This window comes from Lithobates pipiens, unplaced genomic scaffold (genome assembly GCF_037356315.1).
Source record: "Lithobates pipiens isolate NorthernLeopardFrog02 unplaced genomic scaffold, aLitPip1_a1.2 Scaffold_19, whole genome shotgun sequence".
Classification (NCBI taxonomy): Eukaryota; Metazoa; Chordata; class Amphibia; order Anura; family Ranidae; genus Lithobates; species Lithobates pipiens.
In genome coordinates, this window is record NW_027507764.1 from 319,179,167 (window position 1) to 319,197,251 (window position 18,085).

Here is an 18,085-nt window from a genome sequence, read left to right on the forward strand (position 1 = left end):
CTATGCTGTAAGTTTCGGTCTTATATGTAGGATTTCACTTTTGACTTGTGTTGGGGGTTAACATTTGGACATTCAGGTTAAATCTGAATAGTGAATTATTCTAGCAATTTTTCAATTTTATTCTCAACACTGGTTTCCACTGAAATTCTACCTGGTTCTGTGTATCACATTTATATCTACTCCACCAATTGGGTTCACCTGCATTTTAAATTCCCCACCATGTACAGTCATGCACTCTTTCCACCAGTCCACCAGTAGAGTTGAGGAAGAGCACATCTCTGTCATCAGAAACAGACAGGCATCCTTGGGAAATCTATTCCTCTCTCAAATTGCTAAACATAGAGCTTAGCTCCATAATAATTCCACAAGTTAATGTATCTAATATAAATCCAAGAAAATATACACAATTATTTGTAACCTGCAGGTCCCCGTAAGGTGTGATTAAACAAGTATATATAGTTGCAGACTCTGGTCATGCCAGACACTCCCACAAAATTATCATAATTCTACACAGGGCGTACCTAGTACATCCAGTGCTTCTTCCCTGCTGCCAGGATATCCCCGTCACAGTACATGGCAATTCAGCTCTGATGAATTCTAGCTGCATTGCCAAGTACATAGGGAAGGTCCCAGCAGCAGGAGATGTAAAAAAAAAGCAGCCTGGTGTACTATCACATAGTGTCCCCCATCGGATAGTGTCCGCTGTGTACTGCGCATGTGCAGTACACAGGGCACACAGATTCCAAAAATAGCCGAACATGAATGGTGCCTGCAACGTGAGTCCAGGTTCTAGCCCTACCATCCAAGTGGACATAGAGTTAGAATAAAAAGAGCCGAGCACAGCGAGGACGTGACCGAAGCGTGATGAGCAAAGTGAGCCCGCGAGGGGCCCTCTAATATCTGCAGCCCTATGTCCACTTGGATGGTGGAGCTAGCACCTCAACTCACGGCGCAGGCACTGTTCATCTTCTGAGATTTTCCGAATCTCCTTCTGTTCCGTACTGCGCAAGGGCGGACACTATCCGATGGCCAGACGCTATATGGCAGAACACCGGCAGTGTTTATGAACAACATTCCTCAGCCACAAATACAGAAAACTACAATGAAACATTGTTTCATTTTGTATCTTCCTGTTATTCATCTACTAATCAAATGGAATAACTGCAGATTAAGTCAGTTAAAGCGACCTGACAAGTTAAAAAAAGTTATATAGTTTTAATTAAGGAGTTTAACCCCTTGTTAACTGTTGGAATCAGACAGGAATTAGTATTATACATCTACACAGCTGTTTGTACAGCCGAACTCAGCCATATTGATGCCAGGCAGTCTCACATGTTTAAAAGCAAGGAATGTGACACAATTTGAATAGCAGAATGAGTTCTATTCAGCCCACCTGGAATGTACTGAACTTCAAAGACAATATGGTGCCGACTTGTCTGCAAGAACAAAGGACAGCTGGTGGGGCGTCCGAGATCGAGCCACAAGATGGCAATCCAGTCGGAGCAGTTGCAATTCATGGGCAGACACTGCCCCCCAGAGGCCAAGTATGGCAGGACTGTACGAGGTAATTAGCCTGGGGGAGCAAACGCCCCAGAGACGCTGATTGGTCTACGGGAAAAGTAGGATGGGCTATGGGGTGTGGTATGGCTGAGGTATGTTTAACAAAAAGGGTTGCAACCATGAGTTCGGCCCCTCTCTCACTTCCATCATGAGGCTTAGCTGCGAAGGTCGGATAAGTATGGCTTATATTGTACTTTGATTGTATGCTATGTATTATTGTAACTTTATGCACGTTTTCTTATTTCCTTGGGAAATAAATGAGATTTAATTGATCTTAGACCGTGTATTGATTTCATAGCCAATGGTGATAATATTGTGATATTAACGATAACATGTGCTTGGCGTATTTGAGGCTTAGCTGAACTATAGGGACTAGACAAAGGAATACATAACTGATAATAATAATAATTGATTGAATTGATCAGTTACTTCATTAACCCATAGTTTACTCTGATTAGCCCTAATTAACTCCTTACTCTCCTTCTCAATTCAATTATAATTTCCCTGGTAATTTTATTTTTTTATTATTTTAACTAATAATGTATTTAAACTTTTTTTTTCTGTTTTGTTTGCTTTATTGATTAATCTCTTTACACCTTTTACATAAACAGTATTTACATGCATCACACTGAAAAAAGTAAAAAAAAAAAACGTATTTCATTTGTAAATAACTTTGCAAAGCTTTGTACCAAAATCATAATCTTTTGAAGCATACACACGATCAGAATTTTGGTCGGAAAAAGCTCTGATGGTTTTCCCAACGGAATTCCAATGAGATTTTGCTCAAGCTGTCTTGCATACACACGCTCGCACCAAATTCCGACCATAAACAATGCGGCCACGTATAACACATACGACGGGACTAGAAAAAGGAAGTTCAATACTCTGTAGCCAATAGCTTCCATCTTGTAGTTGAATCTGAGCATGCATGAGTTTTTGCGCATCAGAATTTCTGATAGAAAGTTTTTCCGTCTGAAAAATTGAGACCATGCCCTCAAATTATTGCTGGCAGGAATTCGGCCAGCTAAATTCCAATGGAGCATACACACAGTCGCATTTTCCGATGAAAAGCTCTCATCGGTCTTTTGCTGGCTGAAATTCTGATCGCATGTACGCAGCATTAGTGTTGCTTTAATTAGGACACATTAAAAAAGAAAATGCATAACTTTTATGCGCTGTAACACTATTTATTTTTAAACAAACATTGCTCAAAATAAGTGCCTTTTGTTTAGTTTTATTGCGTTTAAGTGTCTGGAATGTGGAAAAAAATATTGTTGCAGGACAAAATTCACAAAAAGAAAGCCTTGTTTGTCCTTAACCGGTTCCTGACTGGCGCACACCGATCTACGTCGGCAGAATGGCACGGGCAGGCATATTGGCATACAAGTACGTCCAATCTTTAATGCCACCCTGCCATTGTGAGCGCGCCACCGGTGGCACGCTCGCGTGCCGGTCGGGACCCCCTTGAGTCCCGCGGACTAGATCGCCATGGGCATACCCGCGATCATCTCACGGGGCAGATGAACGGAGAAATGCCGTTGTAAACAGCATTTCCCCATTCTGCCTAGCAACTAGTGACACTGATCTCTGCTCCATGTGATTGGAGCATAGATCAGTGTTCACTAAATGAAAGCCCAGCCCCCCACAGTTAGTAAGACACCCCTAGGAATACTTAAACCCTACACTGCCACCCACTGGTTAACCTCTTCACTGCCAGTGTCATTTACACAGGAATCACTGCATTTATATAGCAGTGAATGCTGTATAAATGACAATGGTCCCAAAAATGTCCGATGTGTCCGCCACAATGTCGCAGTCACAATAAAAAATGCTGATCGCCGCATTACTAGTAAAAAGAAATTATTAATAAAAATGCCATAAAACGTTCCCCTATTTTGTAAACGCTATAACTTTTGCGCAAACCAATCAATAACCGCTTATTGTGATTTTTTACCAAAAATATGTAGAAGAATACGTATCAGCCTAAACTGAGGGAAAAAAATGTTTTTTATATATTTTTGGGGATATTTATTATAACAAAAAGTAAAAAATAATGCATTTTTCAAAATTGTCGCTCTATTTTTGTTTATAGCGCAAAAAATCAAAGCCGCAGGGTTGATCAAATACCACCAAAAGAAAGCTCTATTTGTGGGGAAAAAAAGGATGCCAATTTTGTTTGGGAGCCACGTCGCATGACCGCGCAATTGTCAGTTAAAGCGACGCAGTGCCGAATCGCAAAAAGTGGTCTGGTCTTCGACCAGCAAAATGGTCCGGGGCTTAAGTGGTTAAAAAAACAATATATGTATTACATTGTTTTTGTAAGTAATGACACAATTATTGCTGAATAAACAGGCTCATAGCAGAAGTTTAAAAATTCCTCTGGTTCATAAGGAGAGGACAGGTGTGTGAGCCAAAGTGGATATTAAGGCATTTAAAGATGTTTTAATAATCATAAAAATACAGCAAATTCATTTCTCATAAATTTGCCTTTTACGCCATTAATATACTCAATTACATTGGTCTAAATATTCTGTATGTACAGTTGTACATTTTTCACTTATTCCTTATGGTCGTGTTTTAGAACTTGTCAACAGCAATTTATTCAAGGCATTTCAAAGCTAAAAATCTTCAGCATATTCTAGAGGAAAATACTGTAGTTATGAAGTTTTGTTTTAAGATAATCACAGATGAACAATCAAAGTAAGTAATATTACTGAATACATAACCTGCCTTCCACAATATGGGTTACAGAAGAAGTTCTAATAAACAGATGTTGAGATGAAATTAGGTTTTCAAATGAGCACAGCTGCTTTAGAAATGTTATGTATCTAGCTGAAGCAAGACAAAAAATATCCATATATGGGAAATAATTACAGATACTTATCCAGATTTGATTATTGCCAGCATATAATTCCTGAACAAAAGAGTAAAAGCATGCAACGATTTTAAAGAAATGTTTTTTTCACAGTCACACACCTGCTTGTAACCTCAGTTTATAGCTTATAAAATTAAACACAAGCCAACATTTCACTGATTCAGTAAAAGGAGCCAGCTTGTGCATTTTATTTTTTAACCACTTGCTTACTGGGCACTTAAACCCCCCTCAGTCCCAGACCAATTTTCAGCTTTCAGCGCTGATGCACTTTGAATGACAATTGCGCGGGCATACAACACTGTACCCAAATGAAATTTCTATCATTTTTTTCCCACAAATAGAGCTTTCTTTTGGTGGTATTTAGTTACAGCTCGGAGTTTTATTTTTTGCTAAACAAACAAAAAAAGATGCAAAAAAAAAAAAAAAAAAATCATGTTTTAATAGTTTGCTATAAAATTTTGCAAACGGGTCATTTTTCTCCTTCATTGAAGTGCGCTGATAAGGCGGCACTGATAGGCTGCATTGGTGGGCACTGATGGGCTGCATTGGTGGGCACTGATAGGCTGCATTGGTGGGCACTGATAGGCTGCACTTGTGGGCACTGATAGGCATAGTTAAGGCGGCACTAATAGGCACAGATAAGGCGGCACCGATGGGCACAGATAAGGCGGCACTGATGGGCAAAGATGGGCACAGATAAGATGGCACGGATGGGTGGCACGGATAAGTGGCACGGATGGGTGGCACGGATGGGCACTGATAGGTACCACAGATAGATGGGACTGATGGGCACTGATAGGTGGCACTGATAGGTGGCTCTGATAGGTGGCACTGATGGGCACTGATGGGCGGCACTGCTGGGCACTGATGGGCGGCACTGCTGGGCACTGATGGGCGGCACTGGGGTGCAGCACCTTTGAGGCAGATTGGGTGGCACTGTGGGTGGCACTGTGGGTGGCACTGTGGGGTGGCACTGTGGGGTGGCACTGTGGGGTGGCACTGTGGGCATTATGGGCACAGACGGGGGGCACTTACTTTTACTTTGTTATATTTCAGGATGGCACTGCGGGAGGCAGGTGGGCACTGGCAGGTGCCATGTGGTGCCTTTCATTGCTGGCCGTGATCGGGACTGATGTCCCGATCACGGCCGCCGGTGATCGGCTTTTTTTTTTTCTCCTCGCGCTGTCAGCGCGAGGAGGAATAATAGCCGATTACCGGCTCCGTTCTATCACATGATCAGCTGTCATTGGCTGACAGCTGATCACGTGATAAGGGGTCGGGATCGACCCCTTACACGGATCGGTGATCAGGCGAGTCTCACGGACTCGCCGATCACAGAGCGCGCCGCGCGCGCCCCTCAGGGGGCGCGCAGGCCGCTCGTAACCAGGACGACGTCAATAGACGTAGTCCTGGAAATCTAGGTCCGCGCTAATGCCGTCATTCGGCAATAGCGCGGTACCCAAGTGGTTAAATAAAAGGCATGTCATGATATTTCCTTGGTGCGTCTTGTGCATATTTATTATTGCAGTACATTATATTGCTTGTTTTCCCAGTAGAATATAGCAGTTAGTTGATTTTCTGATTATTATTTATGTTGTATATAGCAAGTTTCTTTGTTTATTAGTTATTTGATATCTACTTTCAAAATATTAAGCTTGTCCTTGATATCATTATTATTATTATTATTATTTGTGCGTAATAGAAAATATAAAAGCTATGATAATATGTTTACTATGTATAAATTAGCTCAGCTCTTAGAAAAATTGCTATAGAAATTTAGAAAAAAAATGCTGGGTTAGCTTCTAAGCAAGGCACCTTAAACTGGTGGCCCTCCAGCTGCTGTGAAACTACAAGTCCCACAAGGCAATGCAAGGCTGACAGTTACAAGCATCACTTCACCAGGCAGAGGCATGAAGGGACTTGTAGTTTTGCAACAGCTGGAGGGCTGACAGTTTGAGACCTCTGCTCTAAGCAGACTGCCTAAATATTCAGAAAACAGTTGCAAGTTGTACAAAAGCCACAGAGGGCTCTAAGGTCTTCTGCATAGGTTTGATAAGCTGCTCCACTCTGTATGCTAGTGAGTGAATTGTATTGTTATCTATTAGCTCCAGTTCACACAGTTGTAACTTGTCATGCGATTTGACAGTTTAAAATTGCATGACAAGTCGCACCCTAATTGTGCCTATGGAACCATTTAAATTGGTGTGACTAACTTGCACCTATTTTGAAAAGGTTCCTGTACTAGTTTTGGTGATTTAATGTGCAACTTGCATAGACATCTGTGCATGAAGTGGAGGCTTTGAAATTGCATTGAAGTGGCACTATTTCAAAGCCATATTCAGTTTTGAAATGGGGCTTACATTTTATGGTTTTTAATGCAGTACTCTGTTCTCTGATAAATGTTTTATATTATTTTATATTTGGATGATTTAATATGTTTTATTTACACAAGAACTGAGCCAGATGTGTAAAATTTATTTGCACCTTTATTTATGAATGGGGAGAGAAATGGGATATTCTTGGGGCTTAAATATAATCAATACAAAGTGTGTTTATAAAATAGAGCAAAATTAATTTATTAATTTATTGAAACCACGATTAAAATATCATGAACAAATTGTTTTCCAACAAAGTACATGGACTAGTTATAGCTGTAAGGGTCCTAGAGGCAGGAAACTAAGGTACTTGCTGCACATTGTCTCGACATGTTTCGCTTGTAGCTTCTTCAGGGGATGTGCAAGCTAGTAGTAAATAACCTCAAAGGAAAAAATCAATGACAATCTTTACAAAACACAGATTCATACATTTGAGTAGCAATAATGTATAAAATGTAATTGGCATAATAAGACATCTTGCAAAAAGCCTCAAAAGAGAGCGCTTACCCCCAACCAGAAAAACCCCTAGAAGCGAGACCAGCTTCTAAACGTTGGAAAATGTGTGTAACCAAAATCCCACACCAGACTGCCCACTGTAAGAGGGCATAGACGGAGGTAAGGCTAAGCTGTAGAAAAAAGGGGATGAAAACAAAATAAAACATACTAATTTTGGCTCAAACCACCAATGCATATAAATAGAGAATGATTCCATATGTAAGTTCCTCAATTATTAAAAAAGGGGCATATTGCCTCCATTAATGTATTAAATGGAATTATAAACCAGCACTAAACAGACAAAATAAAATTCAAATTGTATTTGCACCTTTGCAGTCAAATTGGGATAACACCTGTTTTATATCTGGTACATGTTCCCATTCAAATAGCATAGCTTTAATATAATATGTACCAATTGCTGCTTTACTTGCTTTCTTATGAAAACTCCAAAACTGAAAAGCCCTACTCAGCTTCTCCTTCTATGTAATGTTAAGGAGGGGGCTGAGGGTTATGTTTATCATAATTAAAGTGGAGTTCCACCCACACCTTTAAAAATTAAAAGTCAGCAGCTACACATACCGTAGCTGCTGACTTTTAACATTAGGATACTTACCTGTCCTGGAGTCCAGCGATGTCGACACCACCGCCAATGTTTAAATTGGCTGGTCGGGTCCTGTCGTCGCCATTGTGTGCAAGGAAACCCGGCAGTTTAGTCTTTCAGCTTCATGGTCGGGACCCTACTACACATACGTGAAGCTGCATTCTCTCACTTGTCCAGCCGAAGGGGAGGAAGGAGATGGGGAGCCGAGCTGTGACATAATTCGCAGATGAAAACAGGTACCTGCCCCCCCCCCCCCCCCTGAAAGGTGCCAAATGTGGCACTGGAGGAGGGGGGAGGAATCAGATAAGCAGAAGTTCCACTTTTGGGTGGAACTCCTGTTTAACCCTCTCTGTACTGTGCTGGCTGATATTCATAATAAATTGTAAACTAGATATCTAGAGAATCTGGTGCAGCTGTGCGTGGTAGCCAATAAGCTTCTAGGTTTTATTGTCAAAGCTTAAGTGAGGAAACTGATTTGTTGCTATGCACAGCTGCACAAGATTCTGTATGCACCAGTTTTAGCAACTCTTCCCCTGTATATCCTAACAAAAGATGGACTTTCAATACAAACTATCCCTAAAGTGTTCCTAAATAACTACATTGTAAGTTATGCTGAACAATACAAGCCACCTATAAGTCCTGTATATAATAATGTTCCAAAACAACTAGAAAGGTAAAAAACATATATTTAATTCATTTTTATTGGTATTTAAATGGAAACACATAATAAACATACAATGAGTGTGTCTCCAATTTGGCTGCAAATGTGGAAGTTCAGACAAACACTAACTTTATTTAAATCTACTCCCACTCCCATTCTTACCTACTATGAGGGTGCTCCAGTCCAGTCACATGATCGGGTCCCAGGTCCAGCTACATTGTAAAGGAAGGGCAGCCGTAAATTTATGCCACAATGTAAGCCTATGGGAGACATCATTGCCCAGACTCTGCAGTCATTTTTGGAGGTTTCTTCTCCTCATTGAAGCCAATGCTGGGAGTCAATTGTGAATCCAGACCGGAGCACCCTCTGAGTGGATGAAGTATACAGGTATTTCCTTTACATGGGAGCTAGAATATAGAAAAGACTTAACATGTGGGTGGGAGTAGATTTGACCCAACTTATACTTTAAGCTAAATTAAAATATCAACACAACATAAAGAGTACCCCATCAAACCATTCATAACATGTTGTACTAGACATGTTACCTACGTCCTGGACTGTACATGCAGCTACCAGTGTGTAGATAGGACCTCCAGGACATTAACTAAAAGAGTTAGTGAACATATAACAAATATCCGTAGTGGATTTCCTAAACATAGTGTGTCTAACCACTTCAGGATGGTACATAATAAAGACCCAGCAGGTCTATCCTTTTATGCAATTGACCCCATCAATAGACCCTGGAGGGGTGTCAATATGATCCAGAAGATATCCCAGAATGAAAAGAAATGCATCTTTGAATTACAAACTTTGACACCACTAGTGTTAAATGTTGAATTAGACTTAAATAATGTTATCACAGGTTATTAATGGTGGAGGTCACTTCCATTTATTTTATCAGTATTACATTTCTTTAGCGACATTAATTTTTAATCTTTTTATCTTGAACCACCATTATTTGATTGTAAAGTTTTTAATATACTAGTCAGTGAATTTATTTTCCTGACGCCTTCATGGCAGCACACACTGGGTTGTGACTCCGCCCCCACAACCTGACAGGATTGGATTAACTATAAATTTGAAGGGGAGACCCCCTGCTGCATTCTCTTTTTTATCCTCACCTGACAGGTTGGACGGACGGAGTTTTCCTGTTACAGATGAATAAGCCTCTACCACATTCGCCCCAGCAGGTTCAAGCCTCTCCTGTTTGGAAGTCCCTCCTGTACAGTCTCTAAAGGAGCTTCTATGGAGGGAACCCCCATTTTGGTGGTCTCGGGGGGCTACTGGATTTCTGGCATTACCAAAGCTTTAAAGAAGCTTTTTTTACCTTTGGAGTGGACTCCCCTTCTTCTTTTGCCTATTAATTTCTCTTATTTAAATATTAATATCCATCTTTTATTTCTATAGTAAGTGGTGGTTTATATTCCCTTTTTTTCTCTACCTGTGAGATTGCTGTCTCTTATAGTCCCCTGTCATGGCTGCCGTTTCTTTCTCCTTCAGTGGTGTTTTCTCTATGCTGTAATTCCAGCCTAGATGGTGCCGTTCGGCCGCTCTGAGCATGTGCAGTGCCAATTTCTTTCCTCTATGTTTTTTAATGTGTGTTCCCTTATCCAAAATGGCGCCGGAACACTCAGGACGCTTCTGCGCATGCGTGGAGCGTCAATTAGCCACCGCAATGGCGCTATTTTCAAATACAGAGCTCTATTTCTCTGTGATTCTGCTGTGCACTCTGCAAGACTTAAGGAAGGTTGCTGCCTCTACATGTAGATCACTCTGCAGTCTCAAGGTAAGTCCCTGTGGGACTCCTATATTATTATTATTATTATTATTATTATTATTATATTGTTTCTTGCAGATAAACGTTGTTATGAATAATAAAAAATTTAATAATTAATAAATAAATAAATATATATATATATATATATATATATATATATATATAATGTACACATTATTTCTCTCTATTTCTCAGACTGTCATTCCCCCCTTTTTTTCTATGGAGTCCACTGCCCACGCAGACCACCATCAGCAAGTTAGGTAAGAGGCTTTACCGGCAAGGTAAGTATTGAAGGGGAGAAAAAAAGAGTGCCAGACGTTAAATAAAAGTGGTCAGCCTTCGCGCCGCTAAGTGGTAATAAGTGACTAAAGTGGAACAAAATCCAAAATCAGATATAATGAAACACAGATGCTGTGAAAAAGAGCCTGAGTGATATAAAGTGCAAATGCTAACTAAAAAATGCAGCAGGACAAAATAGTGAGCACAAACTATCAAATAATGAATATAAAGGGGTGGGTCCTGCGCAAATCGTGCCACTCAAATAAAATACACAAATTCAAAATAATATAAATATGTGCATACATACAATGCCGTGAAAAAAAATATAGTCCAAAAAACAGCACGCATAAAAATATATAAAAAATATATAAAAAAATGGAAAAAAGGTTTAATGATAGAACAATAATAAAATGTCCGCTACTCAAGGCTCCCAGAACTCTCACCTTTAAACGAAGTGAATAAGCAAATCAAACAAACTCCAGGATTCTCTTATTTCATTCATAAATAATAAATAATAGCCATCAGGAAATCCAAAGGAGGGATGCAATGATACAATTCCGCCACTAGAGGGCCAGTCCCAGCTTCCAGAACAGGTGAAATGGATCTTCACTTCTATTTCACAGTGTATGGCTCAAAATAAGAGAGAGGAGGGGGAGAGAGAGAAACAGGAGACTTCCATAGTGTAGTAGTTTAAAAAAACGGCAGGTAGATTTATTAAAAAGCAGTAAAGACTCTCACATTTTAATTGCAAAAACAAGCACAATCAGGAAGAGGGTATAATGACAACTTCCTCCCGCCTTACTCTACTTCCGGTTCGTCCTCTGGCCAATCCCTACGCATTACGTCATGTGACTTCTTCATGAAGAAGTCACATGACGTAACGCGTAGGGATTGGCCAGAGGACGAACCGGAAGTAGAGTAAGGCGGGAGGAAGTTGTCATTATACCCTCTTCCTGATTGTGCTTGTTTTTGCAATTAAAATGTGAGAGTCTTTACTGCTTTTTAATAAATCTACCTGCCGTTTTTTAAACTACTACACTATGGAAGTCTCCTGTTTCTCTCTCTCCCCCTCCTCTCTCTTATTTTGAGCCATACACTGTGAAATAGAAGTGAAGATCCATTTCACCAGACGTTAAATGCTGCATTTTTTTGGCAGCCCGTCTAGATCAAGAGCCACAAGTTCCAGGCATGGGAGAAGATCTAGCCATACGTCAAGCAGGAGGTCCCGCAGGAACTGCTCAAGATTAGACATGTGCAGAGTAAAATATTTCGTTTCGGAATTTCGTTTTCGGCCGAAAACTTAATTTATTTAGTTTCGTTTTCGTTCAAAAATTTCATTCGTCCGAAAATCCACATGAATTACGTTCGAATCTGTCTTGGAAGGCTTATGGTGTCTGTCAATGTATAAAGAAGATTCGACGGAGCTAACTATATAGCATACTTTAGAACCCTATTAAAGTCTATGGGACTCCAACGTTCAAAATCTAAAGTGCTAATTTTAAAGGCTAATTTGCAAGTTACTGTCCTAAAAAGTGTTTGGGGACCCGGGTCCTGCCCCAGGGGACATGTATCAATGCAAAAAAAAGTTTTAAAAACGGACGTTTTTCGGGAGCAGTGATTTTAATAATGATTAAAGTGAAACAATAAAAGTGTAATATTCCTTTAAATTTCGTAGGGGGGGGGGGGTTGTCTATAGTATGCCTGTGAAGGGGCGCATGTTTCCCGTGCTTAGAATTGTCCCTGCACAAAGTGTCATTTATGCAGGAAAAAAAGTCCTTTAAAATCACTCGCGGCTATAATGAATTGTCGGCTCCGTAATACAGAGAACACTCATTGAAAGTCATTGATAAAAAAATAAATAAATAAATAAAAAAAAAGCGTGGGGGTCCCCCAAATTCAATTACCAGTCCCTTCAGGTCTGGTATGGATATTAAGGGGAACCCTGCCTCAAATTTAAGAAAAAATTTGACGTGGGGTTCCCCCTAAATATCCATAACCAGACCCTTCAGGTCTGGTATGGATATTAAGGGGAACCCCGCGTCAAATTTAAAAAAAAATTGACGTGGGGTTCCCCCTAAAAATCCATACCAGACCCTTTATCTGAGCACGCAACCTGGCAGGCCGCAGGAAAAGAGGGGGGGACGAGAGAGCGGCCCCCCCTCCCTCCTGAACCGTACCAGGCCACATGCCCTCAACATTGGGAGGATGCTTTGGGGGTCTGTGACCCCTCAAAGCACCTTGTCCCCATGTTGATGAAGACAAGGGCCTCATCCCCACAACCCTGGCCGGTGGTTGTGGAGGTCTGCGGGCGGGGGGCTTATCAGAATCTGGAAGCCCCCTTTAACAAGGGGACCCCCAGATCCCGCCCCCCCCCGTTTGAAATGGTAAGGGGGTACAAAAGTACCCCTACCATTTCACAAAGAAAGTGTAAAAAATGGTTAAATAAAACAAACACACTTTTGAAAAATTCCTTTATTAAAAATAAAAAAATAAAAAAAAGATTCCAGCGGCGGTAATCCACTCTTGCTATCCAGCGACGGACGGTCATCTCTCCAGCGATGTCTCATCTCATCCAGCGCAGCGCAGCATCCTTCTGTCTCCTCCACGGAGACACTACAGGCATTCCGGCGGATGACGTTTCTTATATACGGAGGGCGGGGCCACCCGTCACCTGACCCCGCCCCCTCTGACGCAAGGGGAAACCTGGGGTTCCCTGTGACGTAGGGGTGACCCGCACCCCTCTGATGTAACACAGGCAGGTTTCCGTTACATCAGAGGGGGTGCGGGGTCACCCATACGTCACGGGGAACCCCGGGTTTCCCCTTGCGTCAGAGGGGGGCGGGGTCAGGTGACGGGTGGCCCCGCCCTCCGTATATAAGAAACGCCAGCCGCCGGAATCCTTGCAGTGTCTCCTCCACGGAGACAGAAGAAGGACAGAGGATTCGCTGCGCTGGATGAGATGAGACATCGCTGGAGAGATGACCGTCCGTCGCTGGATAGCAAGAGTGGATTACCGCCGCTGGAATCTTTTTTTTTTTTTTTTTTTTTAATAAGCATCCTCCCAATGTTGAGGGCATGTGTTATTGCGTGCTCGGATAAAGGATTTTTAGGGGGAACCCCACGTCAATTTTTTTTTTTATTTGATGCGGGGTTCCCCTTAATATCCATACCAGACCTGAAGGGTCTGGTTATGGATATTTAGGGGGAACCCCACGTCAAATTTTTTCTTAAATTTGAGGCAGGGTTCCCCTTAATATCCATACCAGACCTGAAGGGCCTGGTAATTGAATTTGGGGGACCCCCACGCTTTTTTATTTATTTATTTATTTATTTTTTTATCAATGACTTTCAATGAGTGTTCTCTGTATTACGGAGCCGACAATTCATTATAGCCGCGAGTGATTTTAAAGGACTTTTTTTCCTACATAAATGACACTTTGTGCAGGGACAATTCTAAGCACGGGAAACATGCGCCCCTTCACAGGCATACTATAGACAACCCCCCCCTACGAAATTTAAAGGAATATTACACTTTTATTGTTTCACTTTAATCATTATTAAAATCACTGCTCCCGAAAAAACTGCAGTTTTTAAAACTTTTTTTTGCATTGATACATGTCCCTTGGGGCAGGACCCAATCTCCTATTCTATATCGAACTGTTGTAACAACGAAAACGAACGAAAATAAAGCATTTATTTATGTCGGATTTTCGTTTTTTCGGATTTTGTGCTTTCGTTATCGTTTGTCAAAACGAAAACGAAAATAGCTGAAATTCAGACGAAAATGCGTTCGGACGAAAACGAATGCACATGTCTACTCAAGATCTCCTTCAGGGCACAGAAGGCACAGCCACTCACGACATAGCTACTCACGCCACAGTCGATCAAGTCGCAGGAGATCTCCTTCCTCAAACTGTCAAAGCCACCACACCTGACCTGCAGCAAACGCTTGCTGGGTATGCGGCGCTCCGGCACTGCCAGATAAACTGGCCTGTCGCTCTTGCTTCAATGAAGCTACTAAAGAGAAAGAGGCAGATGCAAGAATTGCTACAGACCTCATAAGAGAATCAGTGCGGGAGTCCATACTGGAAACAACAACACTAGCATTAGATAGAGCTGCTCCCAGTACGTCTTCAGCAGACCCCTATCTCACTTAGGCATCAGAATCTTCCTCTGAAGATGAGGGTCAGGAGATATCAGTGGGCTTTGATTTTTCCCTGGTGGAACCCTTTGCAAAGGCCGTTAAAGAAGCAATCGGCTGGCAAGATGATGCGGCGGAACCTCAGAAAATAAGGAAATATTTTCCAAACCTAAAAAGAGATCCGGTATCCTTCCCATTTATAGAGGAGCTGGAGGATCTCATTAAAGACGAGTGGGAGAATAAAAATAATTAAAAAAAAAAAAAAAAAGACGAGTGGGAGAGGTCTGACAAAAGATATAGTCTTACAAACAGATTAGTCAAGATGTACCCTTTAAAAGAGTCAAAAGTGAAGCCTTTGATTAATGCTCCCATAGTCGATTCATCCTTAATTTGTCTCGCCCTCCACGTCACACTACCAATCGAGGATGCGGTTTCCTTTCGGGATGTACTTGACCGAAAGATGGACCTATAATTGAAGAAGGCATATTCCATGGCTGGGGGAGCCTGTAGACCAGCAATTACCACAGCAGCAGTGGCCAGAACCATCTCAGGATGGGCATCTAAAATAGAAAAAGACCTACAGGATGGCATTGAAATGGGAAAGATTATTTCCTCTCTGCAAGAAGTCAAGCTAGCAGGGGACTTTGTAGCAGAGGCATCAGTAGATATTATAAGATCTTCAGCCAAGGCTATGCTGGCCTCCGTAACAGCGAGAAGAGCGCTATGGCTCAAACCGTGGATGGCCGATACAGCATCCAAAATAAATTGGTGCAGAATTCCATATGATGGCGCAAATCTGTTCAGTGCCAAGTTAGACTCTGCTATATCCAAGGTAACAGGAGGGAAGTCAGGCCTGATCCCCTCCAATAGGAGACCCAAGATGCAGAAGGGACCGGTTTACAGACTTAATCTTCCGGACAAATAGAGAGAGTCCAGGTCCTACTGTCCTGGTAGGGAATTTAGAAAAAATACAAAACCTTCTTTTCTAAGGATACAGAAATCTAAGGCCACCCCGGCAGGGAAACAGAAGGAACTTCACCAAGATCTGGTCAGACCATATAAAGGATTTATGGACATTGTCCACAATCCGATTCGGACACAGGTGGGAATTCAAAAACAGACTCTCACCAAATCATTTCCAGACAACCAGAGTACCATCCTCAGTACCCCAAAGGATTCTGATAGTAAAGTACGTAGCAGAATTGAAACAAAAGGGAGAGATCCTGGAGGTCCCATCATGCCAAAAGGGAAGAAGGTTCTACTCTCCCTTGTTTCTGGTAGAAAAGACAGGGGATTTGCGTCCTGTATTAGACCTCAAGATGCTCAACATGGATATCAAAATGGAGGCTTTCAAAATGGAAAACTTTCAATCCATACTTCTAGCAATAAATCTGGGCAATTGGATGCTTTCAATAGATTTATCGGACGCTTATCTACATATACCTATTCATCTAGGCCTTTCAAAAGTTTCTCCGGTTCGCCATAAACCAACATCATTTCCAATTCCAGTGCCTCCCGTTTGGCATCTCTTCGGCACCCAGGACGTTTACGATAGTATTGTTACCGTTGGTGGCTTTCCTCAGAGAAAAGGGATTACGCGTCTACCATTATCTGGACGACATCCTACTTTTAGCAAAGGCTCAAGAGACGTTGATTCATCACCGGGAGATTCTCCTTACAACCCTCCAGAAGTTTGGGTGGATAATCAATTGGGAAAAGAGCTGACTGCGACCCACACAAAATATGATATTTTTAGGGGCAGATCTGAACACCAAAACAAACAAGATACAGCTCCCACAAGAGAAGATCCGGCCTCTGATACAGAAAATGCAGAAGCTGCTATCAACGAATCACTTACCAGCCAGAGCCTGTCTGAGTGTACTAGGGTCCATGTCCGCAACCATACCCATGGTGCGATGGGCACAGTGGCACATGAAAACCTTACAGAACTCATTCCTCAGGCAGTGGGATGGAGTCTCAATGCATCAGACCATCTTCATCTCCAGATCGGTGAGGCAATCAATATGGTGGTGGACGCGCCCAAACAATCTTGGGAAATACAAACCGATAGTCCATCCAAACCCGGAAGTAGTCACTTCAGATGCCTGCCAGAGCGGTTGGGGGGTCCACTATCAAGACCAGGCAGCCCAGGGCCAGTGGCATTTTCAGGCTCAAGGTTTGGTCTCGAACATTTTAGAGCTCAGGGAAGCCTTTTATGCCTTATCGGCATTTGCACCATTTCTGACAGACAAGAATGTGCTCATTCGAATGGACAACCAAGTAGCAGTATCTTATGTTCGGAAGCAAGGGGGTACCAGGAGTGCCACCTTGATGGAAGAAGTTCGGCCCATCTTGGAATGGGCTCAGATACATCTAACAAGTTTAAAAACAGTGTATGTCCCAGCGGCACAGAACATATTAGCCGACTGCCTGAGTTGAGAAACGCTATCCAACAACGAGTGGTCGTTGAACCCTCGGACTTTCTCCCTCCTTACAGAAATCTGGGGAACGCCGGAATTAGATTTAGAAGCCACCCCGATGAATACCAAGTGCCACAGATTCCTGTCCAGAGGTTCATTTCCATCGGCGGAGGGAGTGGACTGTCTAGTTCACCCATGGAACTTCAAGTTGGGGTATATATTCCTTCCAACTCCATTAATTGTGAGGTTCCTATCCAAGCTTCGGAGATCCTCGGTGACGGTGATTGCGATTATTCCACTGTGGCCGAGGAGGCCGTAGTTCACGACACTCTTACAGCTCAGCCTTCAACCCCCAGTTCCTCTCCCAATAACTCCGGATCTTCTGTCTCAAGGTCAATTTATACATCCTGCACCAGAGAAATTGCACCTGATGGCCTGGAGATTGAGAGGGCTAGATTAAGAGCGCAAGGCTGTTCTCATGAAGTCATATCAACCCTGATGCAAGCCAAGAAAGCCACTACCAATACCATCTATTCAAAGGTTTGGGGAAGATTCTGCTTCATGGCACAATGGAAAGGATGGAATTCCCTTTCTCCGGAACCCTCTCAAGTCCTGGAATTCCTCCAGTCGGGGGTCAACAAGGGTCTAAGCTTAAGTACCCTAAAGGTTCAGGTATCAGCCCTGTCAGCTAAAACAGATACTAAGTGGGCATTCCACCCATTGGTAATCCAATTTTTGAGAGCCTATCTAAAGATTAAACCCTCCAGGAGGCCAGTCTTTCCATCATGGGATCTTTCAATAGTTCTCCATGCTCTCTCTTCTCCTCCGTTTGTTCCATTTGAAACTATCTCTTTATGGGACTTGAGTTTAAAACTGTCTTTTCTCATTGTGATTATATCAG